Source organism: Piliocolobus tephrosceles, chromosome 11, assembly GCF_002776525.5.
Source record: "Piliocolobus tephrosceles isolate RC106 chromosome 11, ASM277652v3, whole genome shotgun sequence".
NCBI classification, from domain to species: Eukaryota; Metazoa; Chordata; class Mammalia; order Primates; family Cercopithecidae; genus Piliocolobus; species Piliocolobus tephrosceles.
The window spans coordinates 73,482,959-73,501,150 of record NC_045444.1 but is presented as its reverse complement, the minus strand read 5'-3'; the positions used below and the strand labels follow the sequence as shown (position 1 = coordinate 73,501,150).

General features: G+C 34.3%; 1 protein-coding gene across 1 annotated transcript in view; it reads left to right on the top strand.

Annotated features, from left to right (window-relative positions):
- The window catches only part of CALCRL (calcitonin receptor like receptor), a 104,679-nt gene that overhangs the window by 18,989 nt on the left and 67,498 nt on the right, over positions 1-18,192 (top strand). The gene's annotated exons all lie outside the window — the stretch shown is intronic.

Below are 18,192 nucleotides of genomic sequence, written 5' to 3'. Positions count from 1 at the left end.
CATCATTCCTCCTTCTGTACTTAAGCTGTGATTTTTAAATTCCCAGTTCATACTGCTGGGCCCAAAAATAGATCCTCTATAATTGTTCTTTCTCCCACAGCATGTCTTTGGGAACTCATCATTGTTGTGCTGTCCTTTCATGTGTCAGCTTCCTTTGCACATTGCATTTCACATGACTCACTGTTCCTTAAAGCAAGGTTTGAATGCTCAAAATGCCGACTTATATCTGACAGCTGGATTTTTCTTCCTGATGGTTTTTATGTGAAGTAATACCAGATCAACTTTCAAAAGGCCCAAAGTTTGCTTAATAAAGAAACTTAGGAAAGAGAGCACGATGGGAGAAAATTCACTTACTAGGGAAGAACTGGATTTGGCCTCCCACTATCTGTGTGTATCAGTCATGTCTTCATGTGAACGCTGAGAGGAATACACTATATTTTTTCCAAGTGTGTTTTTCAACTTATAAATTATAACATCTGTTTGAGAGTTTGAAGAAGATACATTGGAAGTAACTGAAAATGAAAGGTCCAAGTTTAAAGGTGCATTCTCTTCATTAGCCTGGTCTCACAGAACTCGTAGAGCATTGGAAAGATTTTCTGTGAGAAGTTAATGGCTGCCATTTAAGTTGCTGTTTGTTCTAATCGTGCAGTTTAAGGTGTAAATTCACTTCAATTCCAGCAAGACAGAGGTAGAAAAAAATTATCTTTATGGAAATTAAAAATGTAAATGAGAACTATGATTGCACTTTGCCATCATATTACTTTGAATTACATATGTTTCCATTTTAACATAATAAAAGAAGTACAGAACAGAGACTTAGGAGAGGGGGTTCCCAGTCTTAGCTCTTCTACCACTGCCGTGGAATATAAAGCAAATCATAAAACCCTCTTGAGCTCCTAATTTGTGTCTCTAAAATGAGAAGATTTTTGTATAAGATTTCTCAGGTCCATTCCGGCTCTAAGATTCTGAAATAGCTGCCTATAACTCTCTGACCTAAAGATAAGAGCTAAAAATAAAATATTATCTGAAGTTCTTTGTAACCAGCTATGTGATTTGTAATATTTCTATTCCTCTAACTACAAGGGTTTTTTTTTTTTTTTTCATGGTTTTATTTATATAGTCATACAGCTGACTGAAACTTGACAGCTGGGTAAGAAGTGGGAAATAAACAAATATAAGAGGAAATGTCTCTGGCTAGTTTGAATTTTGGCAACAGAAGCATCTATTTCTAGTTATCGGTAAAGTTTAGTAATCTTGTGGAAAGTTCTTTCAGACTCCAAAATAGTAAAGATACTAACATAAATTTCTAATCATTTAATAGGTCCATTTTTGCATTTAAATTTTAATCCAGCTAAAATTGAAGCATTATTTAACATATTATATGAACTAAAAAATGTATTTGTAGATTATATGAAAATACTCCAGAAAAGTTATACTTACAGTGTTTCGAGGTGTCCTTAATAAATCAATTTTATGAATGATTATTTTATCATCTCTTTAAAATTTTAAAGCACGCTGTCCTATAGCTCAGAGTTCAAATTAGGTATACTCCCATGTGTATGAGAGACACAATTAATGACTTGCAGGTCATAATTAAAGATTCAAAGCATTCATTTTTATAACAGAATGTTTACAAAATACTTATTCTCATTTTGTTGTGTAATGAGCAGTGTTTCCAATTAAAGTAGTTAAAATTCAAACAAATGAGGTCAGCATGACTTGTCATTTATGTTAACTTACATGTACCACAGCAAAATAAAGCTGGGACCTAAATATGGCACTGGCTTAAATAAGTAAGTATTGGTAATCGTACATGATCATGTGACTTGAGGGTCTCATCTTAAGTGCCATGAAAGTCTACCAGTAACTCCTTCATCACTAAAAGATTTTCATATTATTATTCTTTCTGTAAAATGGTGGAGCCCCTCATGAATATGCTTCCCTGCAATGTCCTTGTTAATTTGCCCTTAATCAGACTCTTCTTTAGTGAATAAAGTTGTTCTGCTTTGCATTGATCCCTGAAACAGCACTGGTGTTGATCTCTGTTAAAAAATTTCACTCACACAGATAGTAGACTTCATTAAAGATTTACACGGTAGCAGATATGGGAGAGGTTCACATACCACCAACGCAAACAACTTCAAATCGATAGTATAAATGACCATTTTTAGATGTCACTTATTTCTCCCAATAATTTATTCTGACCTCTATCTCTTTGACTTTATTCTGTCTTTACCCATTCTTTCCTTTTGTCACTCATTTTCCAGCTTCTGTTGCACAAGTAAAAGTAACGCATTTTCTAATTTGGTTCATGGAGAGGAGACTTCTTCCCCTGACATTTGAGCACCTGATAACATTTATGACCAAGAGTCTGCTCTACTCTAAGTGGATTTTTAATTTATCAGAAAGAACAGTTCCTCTCATAAGAGGAATTATGATGCCAGTGTAATAGCAATTATTTAATATGTAAGTAGGTAAACATAAACTGCCATTGAAATTTAGTAGAAAGCATATTATATGCAGTGACGATAATACCTTCATGAAATTCTTTAGTTATAATTTTTTTCTTTTCAAATTTGTTTTACATTAAATTAGGATGAGTGTCTTGTTTATCTTTTTTACTACATTGCCCACCATAATGGTTCTCAAATGCAACAACATTTTCATTTTTGGTAGAATTGAGTTTCCCCATTTACTATGTGTTACACTTTTCCCTAGACCAAGGATTTACGAAGTGAGTTATCCGTACTCTTACCACACAGGCAGAAACAGCTTGTTTTACAGAAATCAATTTCCTGATCCTCAAACTCGATTTGATCTCCTTCCTAAAACTGATCTGCCAGTGAAAACTTCGAAGGTACAAGCTTCCAGCTAGTTATCCTTTTCCACTTCTCTCTTCACAATCTTCCTTCTTCTCTTTTACCTACATCTCCCTCCCCACACCAAAAAACACAAGTGTTGTATTACCCATTCTGAATCTTACTAGAGAGCATTTTTGCAAAGTGTAACAATCTCCTAGGCCACAAACAAGGGGACGAGGATGGTGGGTACATTGATGTTTGCCAAGCCTCCTTTCAAAAGGACATGTAAGCTTCCCCCTTCTTCATCTCATTAAATAATATAGGGCAAATAGAATTTTACTTGTGTTTAAGATGGATTAAGAATCAAATTATATCTCAAAGTCTATAATAATGCATTTTGATCTTAAGTGTAAACTTTAAGGCCAGACTGCCTGATTCAACCCTTGAATTAATTAATTTTTAATCATGTGTTAAAGTTAATAAACTGACTGAGCTTCAGGTCCCTCATTGGTAAAGCTGGGTTAATCATAGTACCTACCTTACATGATTGTTGTAAGGTGACCGTAAAGTCTAGAAAATCAAATATTACTTTTTAAAAGTATTACAATCTAATATATATAAGTGAATCATTTATTATATATCATTTGTATTTCCAGATTTGGTGGACACTCTATATAAATAGATAGCTACAAGTAGAGGTATAAATAGGTAATGTATAGATTAGTGCTTGAAACTTAGTAAGCCTTCCAGATGTGTTAGCTACTATTATTATCAACATGATAATTATTGCCATTATTTTTTATAAAAGTTATGGTGGTAATGCAATCTGGAAGAACTTTTTAAAAGCATTCATTTGCTGACATTTGGACAGGATTTTTTTAAAATAAAATTTTAATCTATGTACAAATTTTGTTGCAAAAATTTTAGAGCAGGGTAAAGATTTTCATGAGAGAATATTGGAAGAGATTTACTTCACACCAATGCACACATCTGCAAAAAAAAAAAAAAAAAGACAGACACTATAACATCACAAATTTTAAAGTGTTACCTGCTCATCTAATGATCTATTTCCATGTGACTTTATCTTCTTTCTTGCTCCTTGCTACCTTTATTCCCTTTTTTTCTATATAATGAATTTTCCTGGCTCTCTTTCAGGGTATCACTAAAAATAATTTAAAATATAAAAATACATTTTAACAGAATAAAATTCTTTAAGATGAAGGGTGGATAGTGGACTGGGATATGATTTCAAGGAGAGAAAGAAATGATCTATCATTTCCAACCGCTGTGAAGAACTCATTCATTTATTTTAAATGAATGTGGTAGATATTGAATTGCTTTTATATTTATGTTTTACTGTGAATTTTTTTAAAATGATGTAACAGTTATAGTTTAGCATGTCAGCATTTAAAATGTGCCAAAAGTTACATGCTTTGCAACTGATCTGTCAGTTGAAATGGGTGATGTTTTTTCAAAATCATTTTACACAAGGTGTCAACAGAAAAACTTGGAGCACACTGCTCTTTACTAGAGTGTTTCATTCATCATTGCATTTCCTCCACTATAAGGAATACACTTAAAATACGTTTATCAATAAATATGCATACAATTTTTTCTTATCATGAAAATATGGTGAGTTATAATGTCATGCTTTTCATTGTACAATGCATTTGTGACTAGAACAACTAACCTTATCTCATAAACTTCACTTACAGAAGGAAAAATTGGATCTAGAATAATGCAACCTGATATTATATGTATCAAATGGAAATGTACTACTAATAAGCAAATAAATATAAGACTTTCAAGCTGTAGGTGGAAGATACCAAATGGGTTTCTCTTGTGTTTTAAAGGATAATAAATTATCAGGAAGTTAAGAAAGGTCCATTGAAACTGGGTAATTCTATGTATAATTCTATGTATAATAATTATATTTGTGACATGACTATTAGCAAATAGCTTGCTTTTTTGATAAAAAATAATATTATACATTAACAAAAATATAAGTTGTCAACATTTATGTTGTCATAAAATGTGAGAAAAATCCATAATCTTTTTCCAAAGTGAATCGACCTTTGAAACAAGCAATCAGTTAAACAGAGAGTATCTGAAGAGGTTTTACTGGAGTCCAAATACTGTTCTTTGAGACAGATTTAGGTCTACCATTAATAATCTGATCCCTCAGTCTAAATTTCAGGAGGAGTCCATTAGACCCCCAAACTAAGTCTAATAGTCAATGCAGTGTTGATTTCCCCGATGTAGAAAACCACCTTAAGAAAAATGACATTATAAAAACTTTATTGCACTTAAATATTATTATTGTTATATTTGTTGTCCTTTTTGTCTCCCAGGCCTTCCATAAGCTTCCTTGCAAAGTATGTTAGTTATGTTTTATGGGATATATCAATTTTGACAAAATATTTCCTCTTCCCAAATTATGCAGACTCCAGTATGAATATGATGAAGTAAAATTGTTAATTAGGCCATACCACAATTCATTTATACCTGTCACGGTTTCAAATCTGCCAGTTCTCCTCAATTTTCAGCCAGCTCTTTGTAAACTGCACATCTTTATGCTTTTCCAAGATTATCCAATTTTTTTGTCGATATTAATCCTTCAGTCACAATAATTGTGAATGGCCAGATGCCTTTTGACTTGTCACATTAAGGTATAGGGTCCTGCTAATACAATTAACAATATATTACTGCTATTTCTACTAGTTAATGAAAACAAATGAAATGCTAGTTGCATTTATTGATTTTTGTTAAAGTGAGCAAATTTCTATGTAAAGTATTTGAGAAATGCCTAGGAAGGGTGTGGCTTATAAGAAAAGCACAGTCATTTACTATGATTTTATGGGAAGTTCCTCCTGTGGCTAAATGTACTCGCTGTCTCACATTGCTGTAGATATCTCACAAAGGAAAACCCAACACAACTATCTGCAGCTTTTAATATGCTGAATCTAAAACATTCCTGCCGATGAGAAACAGACCCTGCATTTAAAGGAGGGTAAAGCTTGTTTCAATAAGCCTGGCGAATGGGTCTGCCAACCTTTAGTTAACTCGAGCAAGCCTTTTAAACCATTCTTTTTTTTTTTTTTTTTTTAGGGTGTTTTATATGACACCTATCTCCAGATAGAATTTGAAACTTCTTCCAAATGTTTTGTCTATATGGCATCAAATATCTATTAAGCCTTAAATAAGAGAAATTGTGTAACCAACACCTAACCAGCAATTCCCAATGTAAAGAACTACCTCATTGGGCATATCTATATTTTGAAATCAGATGTGGCTATTGTTAACCAGGCTTTAGGCATGAGAGCCCCTTATCTATAAAAAAAATTTATGGTCATGCTGAAGTTTTTTATTTTTTATATCTCACAGGGTGAACTTATTTATCACATTTACTGTATAACTGATAATAAAGTCTAACTTCAAATCATTTGGGATTCTATTGCATGGAGTAAGCTTAGTTATTTCTGAAAAAGTTCATTATTCTCTATTTATCCTAAATTTTTTCCCAAGCCTTCAGATATGTCAATAAATGATCCAGAAAACAATACCTTGACACAGAGGACATGGGTTTCCCTGTCACTTCAAACACTGTCACACACACACAGATGCAAAATACTTTAGAGTAAATTTTGCCTTCAGAGAGTAAGTTTTTTAAATCCTAGGAAACCTTAGAATTTATCTTTATAGCCAGATAATTAAAATATTCCTCAACAATATCCTATTAAGGTCAATTTTGTGTTTTCTTTATGAGGAAAATATGATTTTGAATGCTTTTATAACATCTCAGATTCTACATATTTGATACCATATTTGGTGGGAAATTACAGTCATATGTACAGTTGGTGAAATAAAACATACATACAAGTAACTTTGAAGCACATTAGTTTCCCTTCAAAAGCATTCCAAGTAAAAATTTATGCAATGAAAATGAAGAGGAAGAAGTATGCTTGTTAACATAGATACATTAAATTCAAAACAATATAGACCATACATTCTAGTTTGCATTTTGAAGTGACTGTTGGGAAAGGTCTATTTCTTTGCAGTCAGAACAATTTTTCTATTATGTTCTATTATTATTGTTCAGACTTATATCTTTGAAGGTCAAATTCATCTGAAATTTTTATTGTGAAATAAGGAAGAGCCATTTATTTATCTTACAGTCCTATCTAAATGTTGTAATGTAAATTGTAATTCCTTTTCTCTATTGGAACTTTATTAGTTTAATGCCATATCTGAACACAAGCTTTCAAAATCCCTATATTTAAATCTTCTAATAGACTATCTTCACAGCTTCTTAGGATTACAAAGATCTTTTTATCTTTTTAATACACCTCCCTCATATTTTAGATTAAAAATTGAGAAGCAAGAAAATTAAAAGAAACAGAATAGTAATCTAGTGTCACACCCAGAATTATACCATTTCTCTTCAATAGATTTGTATTGACTATTCCATAAAATGTCCACAAACTACCTAATCTTGTCTCTTAAAGTTATCAGCAACATGCTGATAAAGATATCAGATATAAAGATATCAGCATGTTGCTGATAACTTTAAGAGACAAGATTAGGTAGGGTCTTCTGGACATTAATGTGTTCTTCTGGACATGTTCTACATGTTCTTATATGTTGAACTTCAAATTTAACAAAGCATTCTGTGATATTTACTATAGGAGCCTCACTATTATTAGACAAATTTGAGAAATCTTCTGTTTCACAATGCCCCAAAGCAAATTGTCACATACAGTTAAGTCTGGGCTTCAGGAAACTGCCTCATTTTAGATTCATATCCAATCCATTGTCCATTGAATTAGTCAAGTCATTTTCTAACTTAAGAAACTGAGCAGATAGTAAATGGAAAAGAATTGAGAAAAAATATATTCTATTGTACTAGATGAAGCTGGATTTGTTAGCAGGGCTATCAAGCTGGACTTGTTATCAGGGACATCAAACTGGCACATTAGTAAAGCAAACAAAAAAACATAAAGCACTCTGCTCATTAAATGCAACTTTTAAAACTCATTGATTTTTTAATCTGCCTGAACCCAGATATAAATATTTATTTTCTAGAAACACTAATTTTTTAATTGGAATTTTGGTAATAAAAACACTTGACCTGTGGATACAATTGGGTGTCAGTCCTTTATCTTATTTCCTGCTATCTACCTTTGATCTTTTGGTAATAGATTTTTTAACGCTGCATCAGTGAATTCCTGACAATGTCTACTTTCCTTTTATTCATACGGTGGAACCAGGATAAAATACTTGGTCTAAATATCCTTCCTTTTGTCCACTTCCTACTACACTTCCTGCTGTCATCTGTATGCTTGAAATAATGTGCCAAGAAGCTTTGAATTTTGTTGAAGAAGGACAAAGAAAGTTGGATGGTTTTCTTTTGTTTGGGAGACCCAATTTGTGACAATGAGAATGTAAAGGCTCAAAGGGTGGCATGGTGTCTACGCTTACTGGACACTGAACTGGTTTGGAGCTTCTAGAGAGCTGAATGTGAAAATGGTGTTTTCATTAGGGAATTAATAAAACTCTTGACAGGAATTGTGCTGCTATAGGGCCCAGATGGCAGCACAGCATAGGGTAAACTTGAAGGCCATTTTTCACCAGTTGTGCCGAGAATGTAGCAGGACTCTGGCACCCCAAGAGGTGATGACTTTGAGAGCATCAGGAGATAGTGTCAACATAAAATAGTACATAGTAGCCAGAGTAAAGGCACTCCAGTTGACTATAAAGGCAGAAGTCATGGACAAATTAAGTCAGAATGTTAGAGAAAGAATGATCTATGGTGGTCCTATGAAAGAGACTGGCTGGCAGACCATCCCTTTAGAGAGGTTAAGAAATGCCTTGAACTTTCCAGGATGCTGGAAGTCTCATGTTCTGAGGTGCAGAGGTTCTGAGGTATAGGAATTTATGAGTTATTTTGATATCCCGAGGCTTCTGAGGCCTAACAAGGTTTCAATCACAAGAGTAATTATGGAAGAGATGATTTAGATATAATTCAGATAAACATTTACTTCCCAACAGTAAGTTTCAAAGTGTTTGAAAATAGTGCATGGACTATAGGATTATGTAGCTGATTTCAGGTATCTTGTACTTTCCTATGAGTCACCAGGCAGTCAGAAGACATGTGATATTTTCTAATAAAGTTATTTTCAGATGGGAAAGATGAATATAGCTGCTTCCACGTGGGAAGTCTTGCTGCTGATCTATGTAACCCTAAGGATTAACCTATTCCTGGCACATACAGTTCCAGCTAAGAAAGGCAACATGTAAATTCTTACAAATCAGCCATGATATAATAAGCCAGTATTCACAGATACCCGTTAGTGTGTTCAAAGGAAATTCTCAAATGGCGTTGAAATCTTTAACTCAATTTTTTCACAAAACTCACGCAAAGTATCCAATATTCAGATATGTTAAATCTATTGGAAAGTAAAACTCTAGACGTGGATTATTACTGTATTTGTGTGTAAATAAACCAAGACTAGATATTAAAAATTTACTTTCTTCCTCTGTTCTGAACCTAGCCTTCCCCACACCTCTACTCTCAGAAGAGTACATCTCTTACATGCATATTTCAAAATTCTTTTTTTTCACTCACAATGCACTTGAGCATATATTTTTCTGAAATGTAAATTCATATTATAATATTTACCATCGATTTTGGACTTCCAAATAAGTTGCATGAGGCCGTATTGATTTATTGTTTTTCCTGGCAGTAGTGGACAAGAATTTATAACTGGCTTTAATGTGTTCTTTTAAAAAACTTAAAAAAAATTCTTTTGAAAAAAATACAAAAGAAGAAGAAATATAACTATTAGACTATATAAAGTATACCTTTAATGAGGTTTATCATAATGTTTTCCTTATTCTTTGAAAAATAACAGTGGTTCAGTAAATAAGAGATTTTTCTAAGATGTTAATTATTAATATTATGTCATAATCTTATAAAAGAACTTTGACTTCTTCCAGATCTAGTTTATTAAATGATTACTTTAATCAAAATAATACGTGATATGAAAGACAGAAACCTCTCTTTTAAAGATACTCACTGGCTGGGAAAGCTATGATCGCTTAAGCACATGAAATACCAGGAGATTCGATTTATTCCAAGCACTACATGAAAATGATTTTTTAAATGTTCTTGTTCTGAAGGCTTTCTTGAAATGTTAGCATCTGTTTCATTTCCTAGATTCTGGAGTAATTTCTGTTAGGAACTTGTAGTTCAATGTGACAATACAACTAGGGGTTGAATTATTAGTAGGGCAAACAGAGGTTGTCAGTATATGAGCCAGCTTCTGCTTCCACAAAGATTAACATATGGCTCCAGAACTAACAGTTATTAATCATATCATTTAAAACTGCTATTTATAATGGCATAATATGCTATTTATATTCATTATGCTATCATAGAATGTTTAGAGGCAGATTTATGCTTCTAGCTAAAATAATTTAAGGAAGTCTCTTTTAACACATTTTACTTTAACTTCACATTCAGTAAGCATTTTCTTCAGTTAACATAAGTTGCTCTTCTGTAAATTAAAATATATTTCTTTGTTTTTATCTTTGAAAAAATGGTCTGCTCAAAAATAAGGAAGTGTTTAAAATTAGATAATTTTAAAAATTTCATTAAAAAATTTCATTTGTAAAATTTTGAAATTTTTTTGCCAGCTTTCACTTTAGAGTTAAGTTCTGTGAGCTGGCCCAAACTAACTGTATTAATTTGCAAGGGCTGCCATAATGAAAGCTGTAGACTAGAAGACTTAGACAGCTGAAATTTATTTTCTAACAGTTCTGGAAACTAGAAGTCCAAGATCAAGATGTTGGCAGGTGTGGATTCTCCTCAGGCCTCTCTTCTCTATTTGCAGACGGTCACCTTCTTATTGCATCTTCACAGGGGTGTTTGCATATCCCTGACATCTCTTCCTCTTCTTATGAAGACATCAGTCATATTAGATTAAGGATATGCACTTATTACTTCATTAATCGTAATCACTTTTTAAATGTGTCATGCCCGAATATAACCACATTGAGAGTTAGAACTTAAATATGTAATTTGGGGACAGACACAATTTAGTCCATAATATCAGCCGGGCCTGGTGGCTCATGCCTGTAATCTCAGCATTTTGGGAGGCCGAGGCAGGCGGATCGCGAGGTCAGGAGATCGAGACCATCCTGGCCAACATGGTGAAACCCCGTCTCTACTAAAATAAAAAAAAATTAAAAAAACAATTTGCCAGGCATGGTGGCACATGCCTGTAATCCCAGCTACTCAGGAGGCTGAGGCAGGGGAATAGCTCGAGACTGGGAGGCGGAGGTTGCAGTGAGCCGAGATTGCGCCACTGCACTCCAGCCCGGGGACAGAGCAAGACTCCATCTAAAAAAAAAACAAAAACAAAAACAAAAAAAAAACAAGAGTTTCTAAGAAATTATTATGAACAAGGTGAAATTTTCTAGAATATAGGAAAAACTGAATGCAGAAAAGAACACATCTCTGAACCTTAATATTATGTAATACTGACAGAATACACAACTATAATTCAGCTTTGCAAAGGTTAGTAAATTACTTAAACAATTGTATTCTAGGTTATTTAAATAGCAATTTTACCAATCTTCCAATGTCTTCTATGAACTGTCTTAAATGCTAAAACAGAAGGTAAGGTAAGAATGAATAAACCTTGATCTATATCCTTAGGAAGATTCAAAATAACAATAGAAGTCGATATTTAAGACATGATTCATTTCATTTACTCTCATGAAGACTATATAGGCTAATGAAGGAAAAAGACAAAATCTGCGCATTACAGTGTCATTAAGTAGATAAGGAAATGTGCACAGAAAACTAAATATTTTATATGGGCTTATAGATCTGTAAAAGTAGGTTAAATTTTACATGATTCTCTATTCCTTTTAGAATGCTCTATTTTTATAAAATTATATGCCCAATTGAATATTTTTAAGCTTCAACTGCATCTCTAAATATTGGTGTGAAGAATAACTTTTGAAATTGATGTAGAGAATGATAATCACAATTTTTTTCTTTTAATGACCAGAATTCCAGGATTAGCATGGATAATTCCAAATTTTTAGTGGGTGGATGAAAGGTCAGAACAATGGGGCGGGTGGGTGAAAGGTCAGAACAAAGGCTTCTGCAAGAGAACTCTGTGAACTGAAAACGTCAAAGCTTTTTAGATTTAACCTCAAACTAAGCTGGGTACTAACTTGACTGCATGGAAGTACACTTGATTACAGTGGGAACTGGGCAAAGATGTTAAATAATGAAAATGTAGGCGATATTGATAAAGAAGTAAACACTTGACACTTTGTAAATGTGAAAAATCCTATACTGTGGGTTACTTTTTATTTTATAAACTGTTACATTAACAAGTAACTATCGAAACATTATCCTCCTTCCTATGGTGGTTTTATAGTTCATAACTTTAAATTAACTTTAATCACAAAATCTAAATTTAAATTTAATTATTTCAATATAAAAATATTTCTGTAAGACAAAATATTGAAAAGTATTTTGACCTTGTGTCTTCCCCCACTCCCATGTCCTATTTAAGTAGCTTTAATGTAGTTCACATTATTTTTAAGTCAGTATTTTACCACAAATATTACTTATGCTACTACTGAATCTTTAATCATCTTTCAGGTTCTGTAGTTGTTCATTAGAGGTCAAAGGCATGTTAAAATTGTTTTAAAATTTATTAATAGTTATGCTTAAATTGGAAAATAAATAAGCAGACATTATCTATAACATAGGCATTTATTTCATCAAATATTTTAAATCTATATTTGATTTGGATTGAAATCAATTGAAGTCTCATACAATAATAAACCTCACCAGCATAAATGTCACAGGATGTTTATTCGGCAAGCTCTTCCAAAAGTAGCTCTGCTGGGTTCTATTGATGCTTTTAGTATTTCTTTTCTTTCCTTTGTGTGTTTATTGGTTTGTTTTTTGTTTGTTTGTTGTTTTTTGTCATAGTTATAGTTGTTAACCATGCTACTCTGAGTATACCTTTGAAACATCAATTAGTTTTTTTTATCTATATATTAGTTTTCAAAAACATCTTGGGAATACATTTTAAAAATCACTTGAGTATGGAAAATAAGTGGCCTTTATTTTCAGACAAAAAGTCTTCAATCTTGTTCCAGTAAGAAAGCTTCACCCTCGATCTTCATTAAGAATTCTATTTATCAAATATATATTTACCAAAAATCTCTTCTGAGAGAAAGAGTATACAGTCAGGGTTACTCAAAGGATATTTAGTGCATTTACTTTTTCAGATAATTCAAAGTTTATTCCTAGGTGAAGTCAAATCAACAGATTGAAGGACCACATTATATTTAATTGCTATAGAATACTTTTTTATGCCTGATTATAGGTCTTTATTGATGAACATAAGAAACAGTCCTTTGCAACTTGCCACATTTTCTATTATTGAAATTCACATGGGAAACATATACATTGAATTACAGAATGTTCTCTTTGAGAGAATCCTACATGATCTTTTGCAGTTAGTTCGGAGTATATTCGCACTTCTTCCTAGAAATTCGTTAGTTTCATACTACAGACCATACACTTGGTAACTTGATCTACTAGAAGGATCAGACTCAAAATTTTAGACTGTCCCTCATTCACAAGAGTTTTTAATAAAATACAAGGTCTTTTAATGTCTTATTTCTAGCTCTTCTTTACATTTCCCAATATTAGTATTTTTTTCTCTTTTTCCATGTATGTAATGTTATCTGTGTTTAATAAGTTTCATTTAGGTGAAAGAAACAGGGACACTCTTGTACCTATTTGGATCTATTACTAAGATAACAGGGAAATCAGGAGTACAGAAGATATTCTGTGTCATTCAGTATGACGTGGTAACTCTGTATCATTCAAGATGAAAAATTTTAGATACTTACACACAGAAATTATAAGTGCTGAATGTCCTGCTTAAACATTACTTTTTTATATTACCATTAGTAAATTTGTTTATTATGATTTTTAATTGACCGATAAAATTATACACATTTATTATGTACAACATAAGGTTTCGTTGTATCTATAGATTGTGAAATGACTAAGTCTAGCCAATTAATATACACATTACCTAGCAGAGTTGTATTTTGTGCTACAAACAACATCCACTCTCTTAGCATTTTTCAATAATACTTTATACCTATATTATTATTATTATTATTATTATTATTATTATTGGCTGAGCACAAGGGACTTTATTGATGGTACATGACGAGGTGGGATTCCCTAGGCCCCTCCATCTTCAGGGGGTCTTCATGGAAACTGTGAGGAGGGGAGATTCTCAGTGTGGTGGGGGACTGAGTGTGGCAGGGACTCCCCAGCAATGAGGGCCTCTCTCTTCCTCTCGTGCTCTTGCTGGGGCTGGTGGTCCAGGGGTCTTACTTTTTGGAGGCCATGTGGGCCATGAGGTCCACCACCCTGTTGGTGTAGCCAAATTCATTGTCATACCAGGAAATGAGCTTGACAAAGTGGTCGTTGAGAGCAATGCCAGCCCCAGCATTGAAGGTGGAAGAGTGGATGTTGCTGTTGAAGTCGGAGGAGACAGCCTGGTGCTCAGTGTCGCCCAGGATGTCCTTGAAGAGGCCCTCCAATGCCTGGTTCACCACCTTTTTGATGTCATCATATATAGCAGGTTTTTCCAGACGGCTGGTCAGGTCCACCACTGACACATTGGCAGAATTCCGTGTTGCAAACATTGTTAGATACCACAAAAGTTTATATAACATTTCTATATTATGAAGTACACTTCAGATGTATATTTTTCCTCTGATTCTTTTGTGTTTGGTATTTTTCAAGCATGCCACCTTTTAAATCTGTTTGTTTTATTTTGTTTGCTAATCATGGCCTGAAGGCAAATCTGCTTGCCCACAGACACATTTTTGTGAGTTGCCTTGGCTACACTCACTATCTGCTAAGCTTCTTTCAAAACCCCTTTTCATGTGAGAAGTTCAAAAGCAGGCATGTAAGCATAGCTTTTAGCAAAAGTCTTAACATTTAGGAAGCATTTGTCGAAGCATTTACTTAGTGTGGACTTTTCATATATTCTATATCCCTTTTATCCTATCACCTGAAGCTCTCAGTTTTACCAGTAGGATGCATAGAAATATGATGTTCATAAAATTATATTATGTACTACATATCTTTACTTTAAAACATTACGATGATACAGAAGCCTAAATGCCTGTTGCAGAAATAAATAAATGTATTTACTCTAACCTTGTACTAGAGTCCTCTGCTCTGTACAGAAATTAATAGTAAATAATAAAACCCCCTTCTATGGCTGGTTTTGTTTTTTCTCTTGGGATAACTAAGAAAGGATTTTAATTTTTTTGTAATTTATGTATAAATTCTCACATCTCAGAAAAGCTACCAGGAAAATTTTAATGAAATAAATTAAGTAATTTAATAACTGTACAGTGGAGTGAGATAATTATATTCCAACCAGAGTTAAAAAATATCCACACCAAGAAAAATAATTATTATAAATGCAGTTTTTTATCATTTTTATTCCATTCTCCTTTTCTCTGTGCTCTCTATAGTCACATTATACCGTATAATATTTTGTAGAAATATAGAACTTGCTTTTTTCTAAAAATAAGTAGCAATTACCTTTTAAAGAGAGCATGAATAAATTAATTCAGAGCACATAAAATGTTCACAACTACTCTTGGTTAGAGGTCTGAAGTCTTTCCTTCTTCTTCCCTTTCTTTCTTCCAACACTGGAACAGTCCTTGTGAGCTTTTTGTAAAGAAATCTTTTACATGTGAATGCAGTTAATTGACTCCCTTTACCAAATAATGAAGGATAATAGCCTTGGTCTCCCTGGGAAAGTGTTTACAACATCAAGTCATTTTCTTCTCTCTCCACTGGGTCAGCCTTTCAAATATATTTGCTTTGATTCAGGGAATAACCTTAGTAGAGTGTCAGGATTTCTCTCTGGATTAATAAAGGAAACGTTATTAAGATCTAAACATCTGTCAGAAGATATTTATGAAATATTTATTTTCTGATATTTTCTTTCTTTCTTTTTTTTTTTTTTTTGAGACGGAGCCTCGCTCTGTCGCCCAGGCTGGAGTGCAGTGGCCGGATCTCAGTTCACTGCAAGATCTGCCTCCCAGGTTCACGCCATTCTCCTGCCTCAGCCTCCCGAGTAGCTGGGACTACAGGGGCCCGCCACCTCGCCTGGCTAGTTTTTTGTATTTTTTAGTAAAGACGGGGTTTCACCGTGTTAGTCAGGATGGTCTCCATCTCCTGACCTCGTGATCCGCCCGTCTCGGCCTCCCAAAGTGCTGGGATTACAGGCTTGAGCCACCGCACCAGGTCTTGATATTTTCTTTCTAAAATACTAGGCTCAAATAACTGTACACAAAAGAAATTTGGTACAAAATATGTGACTTTATAGAAATATAAGTTTAGTGCCATGATTGCGTACACCATTGAAGACAGCAATTGTCCAAAGCATAATCTGCAGTGAAATTATTAAATGTCATCCTGTATCTCAGAAAAGTTTAACTTCATTCACACATTCAACAAATGCTTGCTGAGCTACTGGTATGTGCCTAACATTTGGCTGGGTATTGGGAAGTAATGGTGAATAAAAGATTAGTTGCAAGCCCTTGTGAAATTATAATAGGGGAGACAGGTATTAATCAAATATTCATACAAATTTAAAATGACAAGTTGAGATAGTCCTATTAAGGAAGAAGATGACCTAATCTGGAGGATTAAGGATGGTTCCCCAGATGAAGTGGTATTCTACTCACTTGATATCTGAAATTTGAGTCCTAATCGACTAGGGAAAGACTGGAGTGGGGCAGGGAGAGTGAATTGGAGTGATGAGAAAAACATATGCAAATGCATTCTATGGAAAGGAATGGAGGGCAGAAGGCAAGGGAGAGAGCTGTGTCAGGTGAGGCTGTGGAAATGCAGGGACCACACTAAGCAGGGAGTTAGATGACTTGTTAAAGACTCTGGTCTTTGTCTTATTACACTGGCAAACCTGTATTTTCAGTAGCTGACAAGAAAATATGTGGTTTAGCACTGAGCAACAAAAATCAGAGGGAAATGGGTTAAGAAGTGAGGGTGAAAACAAGAATAAAGAGTTCTTTTGAGATTTTGGTTTTGTAAAGTGAGAAAACGGGGTACAGTGGTGGATGTGGGAGAATCCATAGGGTAGAAAGAAGAGTTTTGTTTTTGAATGAGAGTGACATGAACATTTTAAAATATTAGTGGGGGATCCATTTGAGTGGAATAATTTGAATGTATTAAAAGACATCACAGATATTCAAATTTTTACCAAATTGGAGGAAATGAGGTGCAAGTCAGCAATGGCAATCTGTTTTACAGAAGTGAAGAGATACCTGCTCTACTTCACAAGTTGAAAAAGAAAGAAAAAAAAAAGAACACTGATTCTGATAGGCTTATGGGTGTCGAAATATGCAAGTGAGGGAGCTATATGCTGTAAACCTCTGTTTTGTTTTGAAGCACTGGCTATTGAGAGAGAAAGGAAAAATGAAGTGGGTGTTGAGGTTTTGTAGAAAGGACAGAAGGTTTGAAAGACTGTTTTAGACAGTGGAGGAAAGTGTTGACTAAACCAAGTAGAATTTCTTTGCAAGGAATAAACTGGTTTGAGCTAAGTTAAAGTTTGCTGGTGGGTGGGTGTAATATCAGTTCCACGGCCCACGGGGGAAGAATGTTAAGGATGAAGAAGAGTTGAAGGTGGGATCAGGGGATCATGAGGAACTATGGCTCAAGACAGAGGTGCATGTGGGTCTTGATAATCCATACCTTTGTACTTTGGGTTGAGAGCATGGTTAAGGTAGTCTCAAGAAGCTCAAAGTGCATACGTGTGTGTGCTGGTGTCAGCGGGGGGCGGGGGGGGGGGGGGGGGGGGGGAAGTACGTGGGGCCACAGGGTTTAATGGGATTTAAATACTTTTTTCTGGTGCATTATCCTTCCAACTTACATAAAAGAGAATAATAAAAGGTTCATTATTTTGTCTGGTGTGCGATAGAAGAAAGAATTGCATGAAATAAAAATCAACTTCAATTACTAATGAAAGCTTTAATAGTTGGAAAACTTGCTAACCAAACTTTCTTTTAAACAGTACCCTTTTGGCCGGGCGCGGTGGCTCAAGCCTATAATCCCAGCACTTTGGGAGGCCGAGACGGGCGGATCACGAGGTCAGGAGATCGAGACCATCCTGGCTAACACGGTGAAACCCCGTCTCTACTAAAAAAAAATACAAAAAAACTAGCCGGGCGAGGTGGCGGGTGCCTGTAGTCCCAGCTACTCCGGAGGCTGAGGCAGGAGAATGGCATAAAC